This window comes from Eulemur rufifrons, chromosome 25, assembly GCF_041146395.1.
Source record: "Eulemur rufifrons isolate Redbay chromosome 25, OSU_ERuf_1, whole genome shotgun sequence".
Taxonomy (NCBI): Eukaryota; Metazoa; Chordata; class Mammalia; order Primates; family Lemuridae; genus Eulemur; species Eulemur rufifrons.
Window position 1 is genome coordinate 14,631,143 of NC_091007.1, and position 23,146 is coordinate 14,654,288.

At 38.0% G+C, this 23,146-nt stretch overlaps 1 protein-coding gene and 1 non-coding gene across 5 annotated transcripts in view; one reads left to right on the plus strand and one right to left on the minus strand.

Moving 5' to 3' along the window:
• Positions 1-23,146, plus strand: part of MLLT10 (MLLT10 histone lysine methyltransferase DOT1L cofactor) — a 187,714-nt gene that overhangs the window by 8,599 nt on the left and 155,969 nt on the right. The gene's annotated exons all lie outside the window — the stretch shown is intronic.
• Positions 15,490-15,596, minus strand: LOC138375427 (U6 spliceosomal RNA). The gene has a single exon (XR_011231501.1). It is a non-coding gene; the product is annotated as a U6 spliceosomal RNA (small nuclear RNA).

The window sequence follows — 23,146 nt, forward strand, 5'->3', positions numbered from 1 at the left end:
ACTGCAAACTAATCTTTAGGAGTTGTGTTCCTTGAGATTTCTTTTTTTGTACCATGAGTTGTGAAGATGTCACTGTGGGGAGTTTTTGGATTTGCTCTCTGTCCGTTAAGAATTATGTTTGGCTGCCAGTAACAAACACCAGATTATGTTGGTTTCTACAAATTAGGAGGTTATTCTTTTACTTAAAATGAGTTTAGAAAGGCATTTTAAAGCTTTTTGACAGCTGTGTGATATCATTAGGAAGTAAGCTTTTTCTGTCTTCCTAGTATACAATCCTTAGCACATGGTTTTTATTTTTAGGGTTATCCCATGATCACAGCATAGCAGCTGGAACTTCAGTCCTTGTGACTGCAGAAAGAAGTTCCAGGCAGGAAGAAGGGGGGAGGGTAAAGTGCAAATGTGGTTCTCCTCCCAGCTGAGTTGTACTCTTAATTTCTGCTGGAAGCCTCACTCAGCAACTTATGCTTTATTTCACTGGCTCCTAACTGTTAGGGAGGCTGCAAAATGTGGTCTTAAAGTTGGGCCTGTTGATAAACTAAACCAAATCAGAGTTCTGTTAGTAGGGTACAAGGAGAAAATGGATTTGGGATTGGTAACCAGCAGAGTCTGTCATAGTTTGTCATTGCTCCAGACGACTTTTTAAGTTTGTTTCTTGGCTTGGATTCCTGTACCTTTTGGATAATGAATTTTGGGCCTCAGACCTCCTCTTAGCATAGGTTTGAATTTCCTTGGGTGACTACTCATGTCCAGAGCAGGCATCTCACTTCTGTGTAGCTTCTCTAGTCTTCATGGTTCAGGCCATGCTTTTCTAAAGATTCCCCTTCCGTGATGGAATTATCAGCTCTTGTCCTTATGCAGAGGGGAACTCAGTTTGAGCTGTTCTGCACATCTTTTTTTTTTTTTTTTTTTGAGACAGAGTCTTGCTCTGTTGCCCAGGCTAGAGTGCCGTGGCTTCAGCCTAGCTCACAGCAACCTCCAACTCCTGGGCTCAAGTGATCCTCCTGCCTCAGTCTCCTGAGTAGCTGGGACTACAGGCAAGCACTACCATGCCCAGCTAATTTTTTCCATTTTTAGTTGTCTGGCTAAGTTCTTTTTATTTTTAGTAGAGATGGGGTCTCACTCTTGCTCAGGCTGGTCCTGAACTCCTGACCTCGAGCAATCCTCCTGCCTTGGCCCCCCAGAGTGCTAGGATTACAGGCGTGCCAAAACATCTGGCCTTTTTCTGCACGTCTTGAGTCTATGTTGCTGTCATTGTCAGCTCTACTCTGTAAGGCTGCAGTCCCCAATCCTTGGGCCCCGGCCTGGTGCCGGTCTGTGGCCTGTTAGGAAATGGGCTGAGCATCGCCACCTGAGCTCCGCAAACCCCCGCCCAAGTCTTGGAAAAATTGTCCATGAAAACCGGACACTGCTTTAAGACATATGTTGAATCTGATAGCTTCGTTGACTGCCTCAGCTTCAACTAATGTTAATTCTTTTAGCTTTAAGCTTTAAAGTTCTTTTTTATTTCTGTGCCCTGGAGATTTACCTTTAGTAACATAATTAAAAATTCTTTTCAGATTTATTTGATTTCTAACTGCAAGAAACCAGGGTGTGGTGTCTCAGGTTGCACTTTTTAAAAATATACTGCAGGTAACCTTTTTTTATTTCTGTACAAGCTTTTGAGCCTGTATACTTTAAACAGAATGTCTTCAAAGTTAAACATTTGCTAACATTTTTTTCCCTTACTGCTGATTGATGTCATCTTTTTTTATAAATTTTTTTTTTTTTTTTTTTTGAGACAGTCTCACTCTGTCACCTGGGCTAGAGTGCCATGGTGTCAGCCTAGCTAGTAGCAAAGTTAAACTCCTGGGCTCAAGCCATCCTCCTGCCTCAGCCTCCCCAGTAGCTGAGACTACCGGCATGCACCACCACACCTGGCTGATTTTTTCTATTTTTAGTATAGATGGGGTCTTGCTCGGGTTCAAGCTGGTCTCTAACTCCTGACCTGCAGGGATCCTCCTGTGTTGGCCTCCCAAAGTGCTAGGATTACAGGCATTAGCCACCACACCTGTCCGCTTTGTATAACTTTGAAAGAGGTGATTTTCAAAAGTTAAGAGATTTGGTACTTACCACCATAGAGACATTACAAATAGCCAGTTTTCTTTGCTTTCCTCTCGAATTCCTTTTCCTTTGAATATGAGAAAAGCCTGTGAAAAGGGCAGACATGAAGTGCTTAATACTTTTTATTCTTTTCTAACTTGCCTACGTAACTAGTAAGAGACATGAAAACAGAGGTACATTGATACATTGCCCACCATATGGCATCTGTTTATTCCATTTTTTAAAAAATTAAAAGAAATTTTAACTATTACTTATTTTTTAGAGACAGGATTTCACTCTGCCACCCAGGCTGGAGTGCCACTAGAGGCATGATCATAGCTCACTATAACCTCGAACTCTTGGGCTCAAGTGACCTTCCTGTCTCAGCTTCCCAATAACTGGGACTACAGGCTTATTTTTAAATTTTTTGTTGAGAGAGAGTCTTGCTGTGTTGCCTAGGGCGGTCTCAGACTCCTGGCCTCAAGCAATACTCCTGCCTTGGCTGGGGTCTGAAGTCTTAAGACAGTGATTGATTGATTCTTTTTTAATTAAAAAAAAATTTTTTTTTACAGATAGGGTCTTGCTCTGTCATTCCAATGCAGTGGTGTGATCATAGCTCACTACAGCCTCGAACTCCTGGACTCTAGTGATCCTTCTGCCTCAGCCTCCCAAGTAGCTGAGACTATAGCCATGAACCACTACACGGAGCTTGTTTATTTCATTTTTGTGTTTGGATTTAATTTTTATGTTTATCAAAAGGATAATCTCACAGAAAGTCAAGTAGTACCAAAAGCTAATCTTACACACACACAGCAGTACTTGGCTGCATGACTCCTGAATCCTCATCCTATTCCCCGGAGGCAACCCATGTCAACTCTTTGGGCTTATTCCTTCCGATATTTACTTCTGTATTTTGAAAAGAAATGTCTTAGCAGCTGTCCTTGATATGAGTTTTAGATATTGGCTTCCAGTATATCACCCGTTTTGGTTAAATCAGTAGTGTTAAAGACTAATGTTTATATTATTATGACTACTTAAATATTCTTCTTTTTCTTTTAACCTCCACCCCACCTCAATATTGTTATTTTCTGAGTCAAGAGTATACAGTTCTGTGATGACTTGTGTTAATTTTTCTTTTTTTTCTTTTCCCCCTGGGATTAATAATTGTCTTGTATTTTCATTTTCCTTGTCTTTTTAATCTAAGGCTAAATCTTTATATACCCTCTCTTTGCTTCCTCGTCTAAGCTTCCTTGTGGTTAACTTACCAGGTAGTTTTATAGATTCAGTTTTCCTTTCCTTCTATCTTCTCTTTTCCTTTTTCTTTTCTTCTTTCCTTTCTCTCCTCTTTTCCCGTTTCCTTGGTCCTTTTCCACTCTTCCTGTTTCTTTCTTCCTCCTTCCTTCCCTTTTTCTCCCTCTTCTTTCTCTCCTACCTTCTTCCCTTCTCTCTTCCTCTTTCCTCTCTTTTCCTTTTTCCCTCCTCTTCCAGCTTTCCCTCATCTTCCTCTCGTCCTTTCCTTTTTAAAGGGGGACCACCTTCTGGGTACATCTACCTGCTCCCACCTGGGCTTTTACTCTTTAGGCTTTGGGTACCAACCTGGGACTCTTCCTTTCACCATCATCTTGGAATTTTCTTATTTGGAGTCCCTGTTTTCCTAATCTCTTACTCCCCCATTTCTTCATATTATTGGTTCATTTTCTTGTTTTAGTGGGCACATCTTCTAGCAACTTCATAGGAAAAGGTGCATGAGAAATAAATTTTTTTTTTTTTTTTTTTTTTTGAGACAGAGCCTCACTCTGTTGCCCGGGCTAGAGTGCCATGACATCAGCCTAGCTCACAGCAACCTCAAACTCCTGGGCTCAAGCAATCCTTCTGCCTCAGCCTCCCAAGTAGCTGGGACTACAGGCATGTGCCACCATGCCCGGCTAATTTTTTCTATATGTTTTTAGCTGTCCAGATCATTTCTTTTTATTTTTTAGTAGAGACAGGGTCTGGCTCTTGCTCAGGCTGATCTCGAACTCCTGACCTCGAGTGATCCTCCCGCCTCAGCCTCCCAGAGTGCTAGGATTACAGGTGTGAGCCACCGCGCCTGGCTAGAGAAATAAATTGTTTAAAGTTTTGCATGTTTGATGGAATTGATAGCTTTACTATATTTATTGATAGTTTGCCTAAATATGTTAATAGAATTTTTGGTTGGAAATCATTTTCCTTCATAATTTTGAAGATAGTTCTCTGCTACCTTTTAGCTTTCAATGTTATTAGGAAGTCCAATACAGTTCTAATTTTTAATCTTTTGTATGTGATGATTCCCTCTGAATTTAGTATTTTTTTCTCTATCCAGGTTATTTCTGATACTTTTCACGATGGTATGCTTTCTCTCACTCATACTGGCACACAGTGGCCCTTTTAATTCGGTAACTCTTGTTAGGGAACATGAGTTCAGGTCAGGGAAAATGTTTTTGAATTATTTCTGATAATTTCTTCAGTTCTGTTTTCTGTTTGCTCTTTCTGTATTTTTTTTATTTGGATTTTGGAGCTTCTGAACTGATCCTCTGATTTTTTTTTTTTTTTTTTTATGTTTCCTGTTTTATGTATCTCCTTTTGTTCTACTTCCTCACTTTGTCTTCCAACCATTCTCTTACATTTTTAAATTCTATTATACTTTTTAATTTCTGAGGGCTTTTTTATGCTCTCTGGATGTTCTTTATTTTTTGTTTTCTGTTCTTATTTCTTGAATGTAGTATCTTATCGCTCTGAGAATATTGATTGGAGGTGTTTATTTTGTTTTAGTTTTCTGAAGTTTTTTTCTGCTCCTGGGGCTCTTCCTTTGTATTGTTTGTTTTGGCCTCTCTTTCTTGTTACAGATTTTGCTTAAAAATCTGGTGACTCTTAGCCATCAATCGAATTTAAGACAGTTTCCTGATGAGTTGACTGGAAGCTCTGTGTGTGTGGGCAAACTGTTGGCTGATTGACTTCGTTACAGGTGATCTGGCTGTGTTCTCAGTGTACTCAGAGAGAAATCCTGCAGTCATCTGTTTGGGGTTGATAGACCTGGCTACCAATATTCTTTGAGCCAGATGTGTGCTAGAATTTCAGTATATAAGGCCAGGCATGGTGGCTCATGCCTGTAATCCTAGCACTCTGAGAGGCTGAGGCGGGAGGATCGCTTGAGGTCAGAAGTTCAAAAACAGCCTGAGCAAGAGGGAGACCCTGTCTCTACTGAAAACAGAAAAATTAGCCGGGTGTGGTGGTGTGCACCTGTAATCCCAGCTAGTTGGAAGGCTGAGGCAGGAGAATTGCTTTAGCCCAGGAGTTTGAGGTTGCTGTGAACTAGGCTGATGCCATGGCACTCTAGCCCAGGTGCCAGAGCGAGACTCTGTCTCAAAAAAAAAAAAAAAAGGAATTTATATAGAATTATACTTTCACTTAATTTTGTTTTTTAGAATGCTGCCCTTTTCCTGAGCTGTTCCTGTTGTCCCGAGATGTAGATTTCCTCTCATTTACCCTCTCTAGAAAATTAACCTTTCCACTTTTCTAGGGTTAGGGGAAAGACAGTTACGTGGTAGTATGTAGTGGAGAAGGAAATTGTTCTGATAGCTTTTCAGAGTATATCCGATCCCTACTGGTTTCACCTCACCTGAAAATGCTGCTCCCACATACATAGGCCATCACTGTCCATGTGCATTCACCCACTCCTCGATGCCTGGTACGTAACGTTTCTCCAATTCCTGGTGCTATATGGTGTAAGATGCATTGCTTTTGGGCTTGTCTTACTGCAGCAACTTGTGTTCTATTAAGTCTTTTACCATTTGTTTTATGTCTTCTACCTTCCAAATTTTATAGCCGTTGTTTTCTTTTATGTGCTTTTTTTGTATTTGTGGCTTTCCATTTTATCTCACTGTTTTCATTTGGTGTTTCATTAAGGAGGAGAGGAGATAGTTTTTAAGTGGAATTAGCAACCTTTGTTTCTGATGTGGTCTTTTCCCATTTATTTCCTCCAGAATCTTGTTTCATCAAGTACCAGTGACATCTTCTATCTTCAGTCTGTCCTTTTTACTTGATTTTTCCCACTTAGGTCACAGACATTTTTGGTGCTTCCCATGGATTCTAGTTAAAATTTACATTTTCATCCTTTTGTATTTTGCCTTTTATTGGCAAATTTCCTGGAAGAATAAAACCATAGTTGGTATCTCTCCGCTTCTTCAACTACCTACTGTATTCTAGTTTCTTAGTTGTGATTAATGATTGAGAAATAACTTAGTTGTCATTATAAGTAATAGCATATGAAATCTGTATTTGCTATAACATTCTCATCATGGACACTGTCCATTTTGTCTTTCAGTGACCCTTACATAAAGATCCATGTAATAGAAGTTCTTTTAATAATACAGCGTCAGGAAAATTATCTCCCTTGAGGATCTGGTATATTTTGTCCTTTTTGATATATCTGTGAAATACATTCTGTTTATTTTTTTGTCCTGGCTCCTGCAGCCAAGAACCAAACCTTGTCTTTAGTTACATCAGCTAAATTAATCTGGTTATTAGTATATTTGTTTCCTCCTTCTCCTTCCATGGGGTTTAGGACTTCACCTCTTATCTCTGTTTCTCTGCGTGTTGATTTCATTCTCTTACACTACAGACTCTCTACTTCATGAGGCTGGAACCATGACTGCTGGCAGCTCTTGTTTCCAGCCCCTTCTACCAGAAGAAGGGGCTCTCTTGAAGAATCCTGGGAAGGACTCTGATTGACCTGTCTTGGATCATGTACCCAACATCTCTATGGCTGGAGTGGGGAGGGTACTATGAATGGCAACCCTCACTAGAACTACATAGTTGGAGTCAGGGGTAAGAGCAGTTTCCCTAATGTGGGGGGGTGGGTGCTGTTTGCAAAAGAAGTGGGGATGCTTGTGAAACACAAATAAGAGATACCTGTCATACTGGCTTTTAATGTTCATTTTTCTGTTTTTTCCTGTTTCATACAAGTTCTTCATTGTAGGCTGCCTCAAATCCTTTTCTGAACATTTCAGGTATAAGAACATAAAATATAAACTGCTATTCATTCACCCTTCAAACTAATACATTTGGCTCTTTACAGGCGTGAGCCACAGCACCCAGCCTACATTTGGCTCTTAAGTCTACTATTCTGTTAATTTTGCTGTTAATGTCAAAGGCCCAAATTTATTTATTTTTTTATATATATATAAAATTTTTTTTGTTGTTGTTGTTAACGTTTTGATCCTACTAGATCAGTGTTTATAACTGATCATGCCATCTCTTTTGCAACTCTCTTCTCATGGCTTCTGGCAATGTGCTTTCTTTCATGTCTTTCAGTACTGCCTTTTGGATTCCATTTTTGTATTACTTTCTTAATTCTTTAAAATTTAAGTTACATGATTGCTTTTCTTGCCTGTGTTTATCTGGTTACCTCGCCCTGGGGGAAATTATGCATGCTTATGATGCCTCTGGGCATCAATATCACCTGAACAACTTTTTCCAGCCTTCAGATCCATATTTCCAGTTGCCTTCTGGATATCTCTACTTAGGTATCCTAGACGTCTTAGATTTAATTTCTTTACCTCTGTAGTCACTGTCATAATCTAAGCCCTCATTTTTTGTCTAGATTATAGCAATAGCTTCAGTTATATATTTAAATGTTTATAATGTGATGTATTGGCGTGGTTCAAAAAATATAAAAAGATATACAGTGAAAATTCTCCCTAGACATGCCTCTTATTTGCCCAGTTTTGCTTTCCAACTCCCTGTTGTTATTAATTAATTTATTTCTCTAGTTTCTTTATGTATGTACAAGCATATACAGAGTCTTGTTTTTCTTTTCTACAAAAAAGTAGCATATTACACATACCCCCTGTTCTTTTTACTGCTGTCCTTTTCAATATAGCCTCCCTCTTCTTCAAGTCTCCTGCAAAGCAAATATGATTGCCATTTCTGTCCTTAAAATAGCAATTGTTTCATAGAGTGTGTATGACTGACGGTACCGGGAAAGTTTTTTTCTGCTCCATGTTATGTTCACTCAGAGTATTTTGTTTTTCAGACTTACATATTTAATTTCTGTACAGAGTATGGCTGGGTAAAAAAACACAACAATAACAACAACAAACCTAGTTCTATAGTTTTACAGTTGGGTCAACAATTTATCACTCTAGAACCAAGTAGAAGTTACAACTGCCCTATCCTGATGTAAAATGTTCTTTTTCTGTCTTGTCCTTACCCCTCCTATGCTCTCTTTCCCTATTTCATCCTTTCTATTAGCTACCACCTGACAGATAACCCCATAAGATTACTTTCTTGGGGCGGGGGATGGGGATGAGGGAAGATTACTTTGTTAATGCTGTTCTCAAAACTTTCAGTGGTTTTCTGTTCTCTAAATTCAGTCCCAAAGCCTCAGGTTAGTATTTGTTGTCCTTTGTTTAAAAAAAATTTTTTTTTGCTTTGATTTCAGTAGTGCAAGCATATTCATTTTTTGGATAATTGGGGAAAGGAAGATAAATAGAAAGAAAAAATAAATCCATAATCTGTGATCTTACCCAGAGACATCCAGGTACTACAGCAGTAATGTTAAGATCGTGGGCTTTGGAGTCAGATGAACTAGACATATGACTGGGCAGATTTCTTATCTAAGCCTCAGTTTTTTCATCTGCGAAATAGCATGGAGCTCTTATTGTGTGCCCAGGTACTGTTAGGTGCTTACGTAGAGGAATATATTATTTCTCCCTCTCCACAGGACAATGAGATATAGACTATTCTTATCTAATTTTTTTTTTTAATGATGAGGAAATGTGAGGCATAGAGAGAGCTAGTAGTTTGCCTAGGGTCATGAAAAAAGTGGATGAGCCAGATTTTGAACCATGGACACTCCAGAGTTGGTGGTGTTATGTACTATGCTGTAGTTTAGATTATAGTTTAAGCAAATAACCAGAAGTACGAATAATATGTATGTGTGAATATCTTTATCTTGTTATTTTAGAATAGGAGAAAAATAATATCAGTGTGATGAGATTAGGAAGTTACATCATCAGTTATAAGGGCACTATTCCTTCATGGTTGGATCTTCTCAGAGGGTTAGTTTATTAGTGTTTGCCATTGTATGTATATATATTTAAACTCCCTAGTTCCTGCTTTATTCTCGTTACTTTTGAAGTTAGATTGAAGAAATTTAGATGAGCCATGTCTTTGTTCTTGAAAGTTTTCTTTACTTTAGGCTTCCCAGAAGTTGTTTTTTTTTTTTTTTTGAGACAGAGTCTCACTCTGTTGCCCAGGCTAGAGTGAGTGCCGTGGCGTCAGCCTAGCTCACAGCAACCTCAAACTCCTGAGCTCAAGGGATCCTCCTGTCTCAGCCTCCCGAGTAGCTGGGACTACAGGCATGCACCACCATGCCCGGCTAATTTTTTCTCTATATATTTTTAGCTGTCCATATAATTTCTTTCTATTTTTAGTAGAGATGGGGTCTCGCTCTTGCTCAGGCTGGTCTCGAACTCCTGAGCTCAAACGATCCGCCCACTTCGGCCTCCCGGAGTGCTAGGATTACAGGCGTGAACCACCGTGCCCGGCCTTTTTTTTTTTTTTTTTTGAAACACAGTCTGGCTCTGTTGCCCAGGCTAGAGTGCTGTGGTTTCAGCCTAGCTCATAGCAACCTCAAACTCCTGGGCTCAAGCAATCCTCCTGCCTCAGCCTCCCGAGTAGCTGGGACTACAGGCATGTGCCACCATGCCCGGCTAATTTTTTGTATATATTTTTAGTTGTCCAGCTAATTTCTTTCTATTTTTAGTAGAGATGGGTTCTCGCTCTTGCTCAGGCTGGTCTCGAACTTCTGGTCTCGAGCGATCCTCCTGCCTCAGCCTCCCAGAGTACTAGGATTACAGGCGTGAGCCACTGCACCTGGCCCAGAAGTTTTTGTCAATCTTCATGTCTTTGGTAACTCCTGGTTAATATTTATGGATGTTTGACTGCCTTTTTTTTTTTTTTTCAGACAGAGTCTCACTCTGTTGCCTGCGCTAGAGTGCCGTAGTGTCAGCCTAGCTCATAGCAACCTCAAACTCCTGGGCTCAAGCAATGCTACTGCCTCAGCCTCCCAAGTAGCTGGGACTACAGGCATGTGCCACCATGCCCGGCTAATTTTTCTCTCTATATTTTTAGCTGTCCATATAATTTCTTTCTATTTTTAGTAGAGACGGGGTCTCACTCTTGCTCAGGCTGGTCTCGAACTCCTGAGCTCAAACAATCTGCCCGCCTCGGCCTCCCAGAGTGCTAGGATTACAGGCGTGAGCCACTGTGCCCAGCCTTGACGCTTTTTTGTAACTGATTTTTTTGGGAATTGCTGAGTTTTCTCTCCCACATTCCATCCTTGGTCTTCTTTAATCTATGGATAATGTGTGTCAAAGTATGTTTCTTTTGTCATTTGTACAAATAGTCATATGTTATAAGCTATAAAGGGATTAATATTTTACTGTTATCCAAAGATTCATAATTTCTTTGGCCCAATCCTTTGCATTTTAATGTACTTTACTCATATTACCGTGTGTATGGAGAATTTTCTTAACATTTTTAGTTATAAGATCATTCAAAGAAAAGTGGGTATACACATCATATAGACAATTAAAACAGAATAATAAAGTGAATATCCACGTATCTACCAACCAAGCTTAATAAGGAGAGCACTGCCTGTACCTCTTACCCCTTGTGTACCTCTTCTTAATTATGTCCCTCTTGCCCCCTGAAGTGAACACTATCCTGAATTTGTATTAATTATTCTTTTTGTCTTCAGTTGTCAGTTTTATTTCTAAACAGTATATTATTTAGTTGTGGCTGTTTTGAACTTTGTGTAAATGGAATAATGCTCTGTTGACTTTTTTGATTAACAGTGTGTTTTTGAGATTCATCTATTTGATGCATATAGTTGATTCATTTTTATTGTATATTTCACTGTGTGTATGAATTATACCAGTGTTCATACTGCTGTTGATGGACATTTAGATTTTTGTTAGTGTTTTGCAATCATGAATCGTTACCATTGTGAATATTCTTGTATATGTGCGAGAATTTTCCTAGATCAAAGATTCTTTAAACTTTTTGGACATGCTCCAAAAAGGGTCATATAATCAACTTAGTGGGGAGCAACCAGCATTAAGAGAACATAAAAATTTAGGGTTCATTTTTATAATAGTATCCTGTATATGTGTACAGGGTTGTAATATAAAGCATATTTCTTTTATTTATTTATTTAAAAGAGAGAGGGTCTTGCTCTATTACCCAGGCTGGAGTGCAGTGGCATGATCATAGCTCACTGCAGCCTCAAACTCCTGGGCTTAAGTGAACCTCCTTCCTCAAGTATTAATAAATAGTTAGGACTACAGGTTCATGCCATCACACCCAAATAATTGTCAAAAAATATTTTTTGTAGAGACTGGGTGTCACTATGTTGCTCAGGCTGGTCTTGAACTTTGGGCTCAAGTTATCCTTCTGGAGCGCTGGGATACAGGTGTGAGCCACTGCGTCAGGCCCAGACATATTTCTTATTGTGGTTCGTGGTTAAAAATATTTGAAACAATGATCCTAGAGCATATACGTAGAAGTGGAGTTTCTAGGTGGTTGGGAATGACAATCAGTTTTTAAAAGTTATTTTACTTTATTCTCTCACCAGTAGTGTATGAATAGCCTTTAGTCATTCTGGTAAATGTGTAGTGCTATCTCATTGTGGTTTTACTTTGCAGTTCCCTAATTAGTAATGCTCCTGAGCCCATTTTCATATATTCATAGACCATTTGGATTTTCTCGCTTGTGATTTGCAGATGGCTTGTGCCTGTTAGTGGTTTGTTTTGTCATTATTTTATTGCTTTCTTTTGATGAAAAGTTAATGTAAATTTAGTCAGATTTTTCAGTGTTTTTCTTTTGGCGAGTGCTTTCTGTGAGTTGTTAAATATTTTCCCAACTTGAGGTCATGAAATTGTCCTTATATAATTTTCTAAAAGATTTTTAATTTAATTTAAATTTTTTTTTTACTTTTTACATGTAGGTATATATAACTCACCTGAATTTGATTTTGTCTACTGAGTAAAATAGGGGAAAGTGTGTGTAACTTTTTTTTTTTTTTAATAGAGACATCTGCTTGTTTTATTCTTTCCTACTCAGTTCTACTGTTGGTGCTGTGTCTTTTTTTTTGGTTGTTTCTTTTTTTTTTTGAGACAGAGTCTCACTCTGTTGCCCGGGCTAGAGTGCCGTGACGGCAGCCTAGCTCACAGCAACCTCAAACTCCTGGGCTCGAGCAATCCTTCTGCTTCAGCCTCCCGAGTAGCTGGGACTACTCGGGATGTGCCACCATGCCCGGCTAATTTTTTCTATATATATATTTTTAGCTGTCCATATAATTTCTATTTTTAGTAGAGACAGGGTCTCACTCTTGCTCAGGCTGGTCTCGAACTCCTTAGCTCAAACAATCTGCCCGCCTCGGCCTCCCAGAGTGCTAGGATTACTGGCGTGAGCCACTGCGCCCGGCCTGTGCTGTGTGTTAATTTAGCTATTTATATATGTGTGGATTTGTTTCTAAACTTTGTGTTCTTTTGGTTTATTTGTATTATTGTGTGAGAACCACAGTTATAAAATTACTCTAGCTTTATAACAACTCTGGATATCACATATCAGATAGAATTGGTCCTTCCATCTTGTGTTTGTTCTTTAAGTATCTTTTCTATTAGCTCTTTGCACTTCATAAATATTTAGAATCATACCATTCCACAAAAAAATCTTGTTAGTGTTTTGTTTGGCTTTGTATTGATTCTGTAAATCAATTTGGGAAGAATGGACATCTTTATAGTTTTGCATATTCCAATCCATGAACATGGTAATCTCTCTATTTAAGTTGTCTTTATTCATTGTGATAAAATATACATAATATATGAGTTACCATTTTATCCATTTTTAGGTATACAATTCAGTGGCATTAAGTACATTCCACAGTGTTTTATAACTATCACCAGTATCTATTTCCAGAACTTTTTTCATCCCAAACAGAAACTCTATACTCATTAAGCACCACTCCCCATTCCAGCCTCTCCCTAGCCCCTGGTAACTTCTATTTTCTTTGAAGTTGCCTATTTTAGATACCTCATATAAGTGGAATCTTACAGTATTATAGATCCTTTTGTATCTAGCTTATTTCATTTGCGTAGTGTTTTCAAGGTTCGTCCATGTTGTAGCATGTATCAGAATTTCTTCTTTATAGATGAATGATAGTCCATTGTACATATATACCACATTTTGTTTATCCATTCATCTATTGATGGAAATTTGAGTTGCTTCCATCTTTTGGCTGTTGTGAATAATACTGCTATGAAAATTGGTATACTAGCATCTGTTTGAGTCTCTGTTTTCAGTTTTTCTTTGGATACAGACAAGGAGTGAAATTCCTGGATCGTATGGTAGTTCTGTGTTCACATTTTTGAGGAAATGCCAAAATGTTTTCCACAGAGACTACCATTTTACTTTTATCCCCCACATCTTCACCAACTCTCATTTTTTTTCATTTTAAAAATTATAGCCGTGGTAATGGTATAAAGTGGTATTTCATGGTTTTGATTGCATTTCCTTAATGATTAGTGATAACTGAGCATCTTTTTGTTTACTTGTTGGCCATTTGTGTGTTTTCTTTGGAGAATGCGTATTCAAGACCTTTGCCCGTTTTGTAATTGGTTTTTTTGTTCGTGAACTAAGAGAGTTCTTTATTTGGTTCTGGATACTAGACCTGATACTGTTCTGGATACTAGACCCTTTTAAGATATATGATTTGTAAATATTTTCTCCCATTCTGTGGGTTGTCTTTGCACTCTGTTGGTACACAAAAGTTTTTAATTCTCATGAAGTCCAATTTATTTTTGTTTTTTATTGCCTGTGCTTTTGGTGTCATATCAAAGAAATCATTGCCAAATTCAGTGCAGTGAAGATTTTCTCCTTTGGGTTTTTTTGTTTGTTTGTTTTGTTTTTTTGAGACAGGGTCTCACTCTGTGGCCTGAACAGTGGTGTCATCAGAGCACGCTGCAGCCTCATACTCCTGGGTTGGGCTCAAGTGATCTCCTGCTTTAGCCTCCCAAGTAGCTGGGACTACAGGTGGGAGCTACCATGCCCAGCTGATTTTTCTATTTTTTGTAGAGACAGGGGGGTCTTACTTTGTTGCTCAGGCTGGTCTGGAACTCCTGGCCTCAAGTGATCCTGCCATCTCAGCCTCCCAAAGTGCTGGGAGTACAGGCCTGAGCCACCACACCCAGCCTCCCCTATGTTCTCTTCTAAGTGTTTTAAAGTTTTAGCTCTTGTGTTTAGGCCTTTGATCCATTTTGAGTTACTTTTTGTGTATGGTATAAAGTTGAGTGTCCAACTTCGTTCTTTTGCATGTGGATATCCAGTTTTTCAGTATCATTTGTTGAAAAAGACGGTCCTTTCCCATCAAACGGTCTTGGCAACTTTGTCGAAAAATCATTTCATCATATAAGCAAGGGTTTATTTCTGGGTGCTTTATTCTCTTCCATTGCTGTCTTTATGCCAGTACCACACTATTTTGACTACTGTAGCTTTGTGGTATATTAAATTTAGAAATCAGGAAGTGTTGAGTTCTCCAGATTTATTCTTTTTCAAGATATTTGTAGTCCCTTGAGATTCCAAATGAATTTTAGATTGTATTTTTTATATTTCTGCAGAAATCATTCCTGGGAGTTTGAAAGGGATTTCATTGAATGTCTAACAACATTAAGTTGTTAAAAACAATCCAAGAACATGAACTCTCTTTCCATTTTTTTTTTTGATGTCTTCTTTAATATCTTTCACCATGTTTTGTAGTTTTCACTTCTTTGGTTAAGTTTATTGCTTAGTACTTCATTCTTTATGGTATTGTAAATGGAATTGTTTTCCATTTTCCTTTTGGGGTGTTCATTATAGGTGTAGAGAAATACAACTGATTTTTTCATGTTGCTTTTATATCCTGCAGCTTTGCTGAATTATTATTAGCTCTAAGAATTTTTTTTGTGGATTCTTTTAGAGTTTTCTAGGTATAATATATCCCTGGTCACCTGAGAGCAGAAATAATTTTACTTCTTTCTTGCCAATTTGGATGCCTTATTTTTCTTTTGCTTGCCTAATTGGTCTGGCTAGAACTTCTTGTCTTGTTCCTAATCTTAGTGGAAAAGATTTTAGTCTGTCACTATGAAGTATGTTTGCAGCAGGTTTTTCCACATACAGTCTTTATGATGTTGTTTGAGAAGGTCTTTGTTTCTCCGTGACTTTTGAGGAGTAATTTCACTGGATACATGATTCTAGGTTGGTGGCTTTTTTCTTTCAGCATTTTATACATGCTCACTCTGGTTCCTGTTTGCATTGTTTTTGATGAGAAATCCAGTGTAATTCTTTTTTTTTTTTATGGAACGCTTCACGAATTTGCGTGTCATCCTTGCGCAGGGGCCATGCTAATCTTCTCTGTATTGTTCCAATTTTAGTATATGTGCTGCCGAAGCGAGCACCAGTGTAATTCTTAATTCTTGTTCTTCTCTATAGGTTAGGTGTTTTTCTCTGACTTCTTTCAAAATTTTGTCTGTCTTTCATTTCTTGCAGTTTAAATATGACATGCCTATGTGTAGATTTTTTTGATTTTTATCGTTGGTGTTCTTTGAGCTTCCTGGATCTGTGGTTTGCTGTTTGTTATGAATTTTGGTAAATTTTCAGCCATTATTACTTCAAAGATTTCTTTCTTTTTTTTTTTTTTTTGAGACAGAGTCTCACTCTGTTGCCCAGGCTAGAGTGAGTGCCGTGGCATCAGCCTAGCTCACAGCAACCTCAAACTCCTGAGCTCAAGCGATCCTCCTGTCTCAGCTCCCAAGTAGCTGGGACTACAGGCATGCACCACCATGCCCGGCTAATTTTTTCTATATATATTTTTAGCTGTCCATATAATTTCTTTCTATTTTTAGTAGAGATGGGGTCTCGCTCTTGCTCAGGCTGGTCTCGAACTCCTGAGCTCAAACGATCCGCCCACCTCGGCCTCCCAGAGTGCTAGGATTACAGGCGTGAGCCACCGCGCCCGGCCAAGATTTCTTTCTTTATTCTCCTTTAGTTCTTGGATATTCCACAGTTCTTAGATATTCTGTTCCTCTTTTTTTCATTTATTTTCCCTCTTTGCATTTCAGTTTTAGAAGTTTTGACATATTTTCAGAGGCACTGATTCTTGCTCTGCTGTGTCCAGTCTTCTGTGCATCAAAGACATTCTTCATTTCTGTTATAGTTTTTGATTTCTAGCATCTCCTTTTGATTCTTTCTTAAAGTTTCCATCTCTGTATTTATATTACCTATGTTCTTGCATGATGTCTAATCTTTCCATTAGAGTCCTTAAATGTTAACCATAGTTATTTTAATTTCCTAATGAATCCAGATCTGTATCATATCTGACTTTGGTGCTGATCCTTGCTATGTCTTTTCAGACTGTGCTGGTTTTATTTTATTATTTTTTGCCTTAGAGCATACTTTGTAATTTTTTGTTGAAAGTTGGACGTGATGTATGTGGTAATAGGGCCAAAGGTGATCAGGCTTTTAATGTGGGGTTTTATGTTAATTTGCCTAGCAACTGCTTATACTATTTGCTGTAGCTGTATAAGAAGCTTCCGTTTTCTCTAGTTTCCTTACTTTTCTTTCTGTTGTCTTTGGGTTTCCGTAGGAACTCTTTAGAGTCTGTGTCTTATTAGTTCTCTAAATTGTAATCCATACTGAAGTACCGTTGATGTGATGGTAAGGTGTTGGGAAGGGGAAGTGTTTTCAATCTTATGATTAAGTCTCAGTTCTTTTAGTGGATGTAAATTCCTTGGCTATGACCTTCAGAAGTATTTCTTAGCTTCCCCTTCTTCCTTTTATTTCCCTTGAGGGCAGGACTTTGTTATGGAGAACATTCTGGACTTATTTCAGAATGTTACTTTTACCCCTGCACTTATTTAAAAATGTCCCCCTCATCCCCCAAGTGAAGGGGATATTTGATAATCTGATGGGGTGCTCCTGGAAGTTAAAACCAATGAAAATTTGGAGAATCTCTAAGATTGGGTTCCCAGGAGTGTTTAATTCTTAAATTAATCCACATTTAGCCTCTAGCAGTTCAATTTTTTGCACGTTCAGTATCCAGTTTCCCAGCATCATTTGTTGAATGGTCTTGGTATCTTTGTCAGATCATTTGACCGTATAAGCAAATTGTTTATTTCTGGGCTTTCTGTTCTCTCCATTGCTCTATGTCTGTCATTATGCCAGTACCATACTGTTTTTTGTGGGGCTTTTTGTTTTGTTTTTGGCGGACAGGGTCTTGCTATGTTGCTCAGTCTGGCCTTGAACTCCTGGCCTCATGGGATCCTCCCACCTCAACCTCCCTAGTAGCTGGGATTACAGATGCATGCCGTTGTGTCCGGCTTACTGTAACTTTGTATGTTTTAAAATCAGGAAGTGTGAGTTCTCCAAATTTATTTGTCTATTTGGGGTCCCTTGAGATTCCAAATGAATTTTAGAATGGATTTCTCTGTTTCTCCATAAATTTTGTTGTGATTTTGATAGAGATTGCATTGATTCTGTAGATTGCTTTGGGGAAGTATTGACGTCTTAACAACATTGTCTTCCAATTCATGAGCACAGGATGTCTTTACATTTATTAATTCCCTCTTTAATTTCGTTAAGCAGGGCTTTATAGTTTTTAATCTAATCTTTTGCCTCTTTGGAATAGTTTATTGCTAAGTATTTTTTTGTGCTATTGTAAATGGAATTGTTTTCTTAATTTCCTTTCTGGGTTCATTTACCATTTATAATTAATCCTTTTATTTTGAATCAACTATAGAGTCACATGCACATTTAAGAAATATTATACACTTTGGGAGGCTGAGGCTGGAGGATCTCTTGGGGCCAGGAGTTCCAGAGGAAAACTTGTCTTTAAAAAAAAAAAAAAATTTAGGCAGCAGCTACCAGTGAGGCCAAGGTGGAAGGATCACTTGAGACCGGGAATTTGAGGCTGTAGTGAGCTATGATTTGCCACTGCAGTCCAGCCTGGGCAGCAGAGCAAGCACTTGTCTCTTTAAAAAAAAAAAAAAAAAAAGAAATAATATAGAGTGATCTTGCGTACCCTCTACCCAGTTTTCCCTAATACTAATGTCTTAAAGAATTATAGGACAGTATCACAACCAGGATATTGATATTGATGCAGTTAACATACAGAATAATTTCATCACCATGGTGATTATGTTGTCGTTTTTTCTTTTTTGGCTTTACATAATACTGGTTTGTTTCTTTTATTTTTTTCTGTGTAGTCCAAACAAGTGTACCTATTTAAATGTGAGAAAAGAAAATAGCGAAAAAAAAAAAATAGTGTTTTAATGAAAAAATTGACCTAGGAAAGAGAAGACCTACAGGTTGTAGCCCATGCTTTGTCACTTAGCTTTCTGACCTTGAATAAATCCTCATTTGGGTGTCATTTTCTGTGTCAGTAAAACAAGGGGATTAAACTAGATGGTTCCTTCACTCTCCGAACATCCACATGCATGTATGTGATTTCTGTTAGAAAGAAAATTCTTAGGGGGAAATTCTCATATTATGTGGTATATCATGAGTATGGTAGTCTCATATGCTGCCTCCTTTACATGCAGAACACATTTATCCTTCTCTGGGCCAGAGAATTCTCTCCCCCAAATTCACTGCCTTTTTATTGAGATCTTATTTGTTCATACAGGTCCCAGTTACTTGTCTAGAATCTTTTTATTTCATTCTGTAATACTCCCTTGAGCATTTCTTGTAGGGCAGGTCTAGTCGTAACAAACTACCTCAGCTTTTATCTGGGAATGTCTTAATTTCTCTCTCACTATTGAATTATAGTGTGCTGAATTCTTGTTTGCAGTTTTTTCCTTTTGCATTTTGAATATATTGGTCCATTGCCTTGTGGCCTTCAAAGTTTCTGATGAGAAGTTTGATAGAAATCTTACTGAGGGTCTCTTGTATGTGGCGAGTTGCTTCTCTCTTGCTGCTTTCTGATATTCATTCTCTCTTTGTTGTTTGAAAGTTTGATGTGTAAAAGTTTGAAGTCTGTTGGTGTGCGTGTGCCTTGAGTTCATTCTACTTGGAGTTTGTTTGGCTTCTTGGATGTTTATATTAATGTCTTTCATCACATTAGGGAAGTTTTCAGCGATTATATCTTCAAGTATCCTCTCTGTCCCTTTATCTCTTCTCCTTAAAGGACTCCCACCATGCACATGTTGGTCCATTTGATTGTGTTCCACAGGTCCTTTAGGCATTGTTCACTTTTCTTCAGTCTTTTTTCTTTTCCTTAGACTCAACGATTTCTGATAATTTCCATTGTCTTATCTCCAGATTTGCTGATTCTTCTGCTTGCTCGAGTCTGCCTTCTGATCCCTTCAGTGAATTTTCCATTTCAGTTCTTGTACTTACCAGCTTTAAGATTTTTTTGTTTTGTGTTTTGGTTTTCTGTCTCTTACTGATGTTTCCATATTGTTCATACATCGTTTTGTTGACTTTCCCTACATCTTCCTTAAGTTCTTTGAACACCTTTAAGACAGTTGTTTGAAAATTTTGGTTAGTACATCTGCTGTCAGGTCTTTTTCAGGGACAGTTTCTGCTGATTTTTTTTTTTCTTTTAAAAGACCATCCTTTCCTGGTGTTTTGTTTAAGATTTAAAAAAATTTATGTTTTTTATTGATATGTTGTGGTTTGCTTTGTGATTTTTTGATGAAAACTGGACATTTGAATCTAACGAGGTATATCTTTGGAAATCAGATTCTTCCCCTTCTCTAGGATTTGCTGTTCTTTCGTTATTGATTGTTTTAGGTTGTCTCTGTGGCAAGGCTCAGTCTAAAATATAACGTTAAGGTCTTCTGAGGTCTTTTCTGAGCCTGTGCCTTTCCCTGGGCACGTGCAGTCACTTTCTAATTTTACCTGTATGTGCAGTTGTGTTTGAATGTCCTAGTATTTAATATCAGGCTCCCAAAAGTGGAAAAAATAAAGGGCTCCCTTTATTTTTCTCTTTTTCCCCTTGAAAAAGGGGGTGCAAGTTCTTTAAATCATTTGAAAGTCCCTTCTGCAGGAGGGAGCGGGGCTTGCAGCAGTGGTAGGAGGTATAACATCAGTGGCTGCCTGTGTCATTGTTTGCACCTCTGTGATCAGAAGTAGCAGTCAGAGCATAGATCATTGATATTTGGAGGACAGAGTTCTTTTTGACCACCCCTGGCTCTGGCAAGCTGTGTGCAGGTTGCTAAAGGAGCATGTGCATAGCGACCTGCCATGGGGGCCTGGTGGTAGGGTATGGGTATCTGCTGCTGGCCTAAGGAGCTGAAATGGATGGAAAGTTACTGTCCAGGTACTCCTCTGGAAATTGCAAACATTCGGTAGACTTTGGAGTTCCAAGAGTTACAATCCGATTCTGCCAGTGCAATTATTGTCTAGGTGGGGAGACTGATTCCTGGTGCTTGTTACTCTGACATCTTCCCAGAATCCTCCCCTCAGGTGGAGAGGGCTTTTGTAGCCATACCTACTTCCCTCCTGCCCCCAGGCATAGTCATAACTGCTAATGTATTCTTCATTTGGATAATTTTGTTCTTTCAAAGATATTATATAGATGGGTCATAGATCGTGTAACTTTCTGGGATTGAGCTTTTTATACTCACCGTAATTCTCTGGATATTCATCCAGGTTGTTGATTGATACTCTTTGGTGTGGTTATACTGCAGTTTGTTTAATCATTTATCTGCTGAAAGTTGTCTCAGTTATTTCCAATTGTAGTATATTACGAATAAAGCTGTTAGAAACATTAATTTATATAGGTTTTTGTGTGAATATAAGTCTACATTTTTCTGAAATAAATGTCTATTTGTTTAATTCCTGAATTGTATGGTGGCTTTATATTTAGTTTAAGAAATTCCCAGAGTGATTGTACTGTTTACATTTCTACCAGTAATCTGTGAGTAATCCAGTTTTTCTACATCCTTGCCAGCATGTGTTGTCAGTATTTTTTTCATGTAGTAATTTTGATAGGTGTGTAGTGATATCTCATTGTCTTTTTTTAAATTTTTGTATTGACTTAATAGCTAATGATGTTGACCACTTTTTCAGGTGCTTATTTTGTATCTTTATACCCTCTTGTAGAGTTTGACAATTCTTTATGTATTGTGAGTATTTTTTCAGATATGTGATTTGTTCTTCTTTTCTTCCAGGCCAAAGCTTGTGCTTTTATCTCCTTATTTTTGAGACAGGGTATTGCTCTGTCACCCAGGCTAGAGTGCAGTGGTGTCATCACAGCTCACTGCAACCTCAAACTCCTGGGCTCAAGTGACCCTGCTGCCTCAGCTTCTTGAGTACCTGGGACCATAGGCAGGCACCACCATGCCCAGCTAATTTTTCTATTTTTTGTAGAGACTCGGTCTCGCTATGTTGCTCAGGCTAGTCTTGAATTCTAGGCCTCAAGTGATCCTCCCACTTTGGCCTCCTAAAGTGCTAAGATTACAGGGAGACCCACTGTGCCTGGCCCGTTTTTTTATCATGGGCTTGTTTTGCAAGACAAAATTTATTAATTTTGAGGAAGTGAAGTTTATAAATGTTTCCTTTTATGGATCATCCTTCTGGTGTGAAGTCTAATAGCTTTTCAAACCCAGCCCTAGATCCTAAAGATTTTTCTCTTCTTTTAGAGTTTTTGTTTTTTTAATTTTTAAAATAAAAAAAATTGTTGAAGCACTGATTATACAGAGCAGTCTTTTAGAGTTCTTATAGTTTTCTGCTGTATATATAAATCTGCAATACATTTTGAGTTAGTTTTTGTATAAGGTTGAGGTCAGGGTTCATTTTTTGGTTTTTTATTTTTGTTTTTGTTTTTTTGCCTGTGGATGTCCACATGCTGCTGTACCATTATTTGATGTCTTATCTTTCCTCCATTGAATTACTGTTGAACCTTACAAAAAATTATTTATGTATTCGTTTATTTTATTGAGGAGATGGGGGTCTCCCTATGTTGCTCAGGCTGGTCTCAAACTCTTATCTTCAAGCGATCCTCCTGCCTTGGCCTTCTAAAGTGCTGGAATTACACGCATGAGCCACTGTGCCCACCTTTCTCTTGTACCTTTGTCCAAAATCAGCAAGGTATATTTTTTGCGATTTATTTTTGGGTTTTCTGTTCTGTTCCATTGATATGTATGTCTGTTCCTCTGGCAGTACCACACTGTTCTGATTATTGTAGCTTATGTAATAACTGTTGTTATCGAGTAGACTGATTTCATCCCACTTTATTCTTTTTCAAAATTGTTTTAGCTATTGAGTCCCTTTGATTTTTTTAAAAAAGAAAATACATACACATGTGTTAGAATAACCTCATGTATATATCCAGAAATCTTGCGGGGATGTCGATAGGAGCACCATTAAACCTGAATATCAGTTTGGGGAGAATTGACATCTTTTGCATGTTGAGTCTACTAATCTTATGGATATGCTATGCTTTCCCATTAGTATAGATATTCTTTGAATTTTTTTTGTCATTGTTTTGTAGTTTTCAGCATGTAAGTCCTATACATGTTTCTTTTAGATTTATATCTGTAGTATTTAGTTTTTAAGATATAGAGTATTTAATTTCTGGGGCACAGTTGTAAATAATATTATATGTTTAATTTTGGTGTTCACGTGTTCATTGGGAGTATATGGAAATACAGTTGATTTTTATATTTGTCTTGCATCTGTAATCTTGCTGAATTTACTTACTAGTCTCAACAGTTTTGTTGTAGATTTGTTGGAATTTTCTATGTGGATAAGTGTCCATCTATAAATAGGGTTATTTTTATTTCTTCCTTCCCAAGTTGTTTGCCTTTTATTCTTGTCTAATTGTTCTGGTGAGAAATTCCAGCGCTGTGTTGATGAAAAGTGGTGAGAGAAGACATACTTATCTTGTTTCTGGCCTTAGTGGGGGGAGAGCATTCATTCAGTAATGTTAACTACTAAGTGTGTTGTTAGTTGTAGTTTTTTGATAGATGCTCTATAGATAGATGTTCTGTATTAAGTTGAGCAG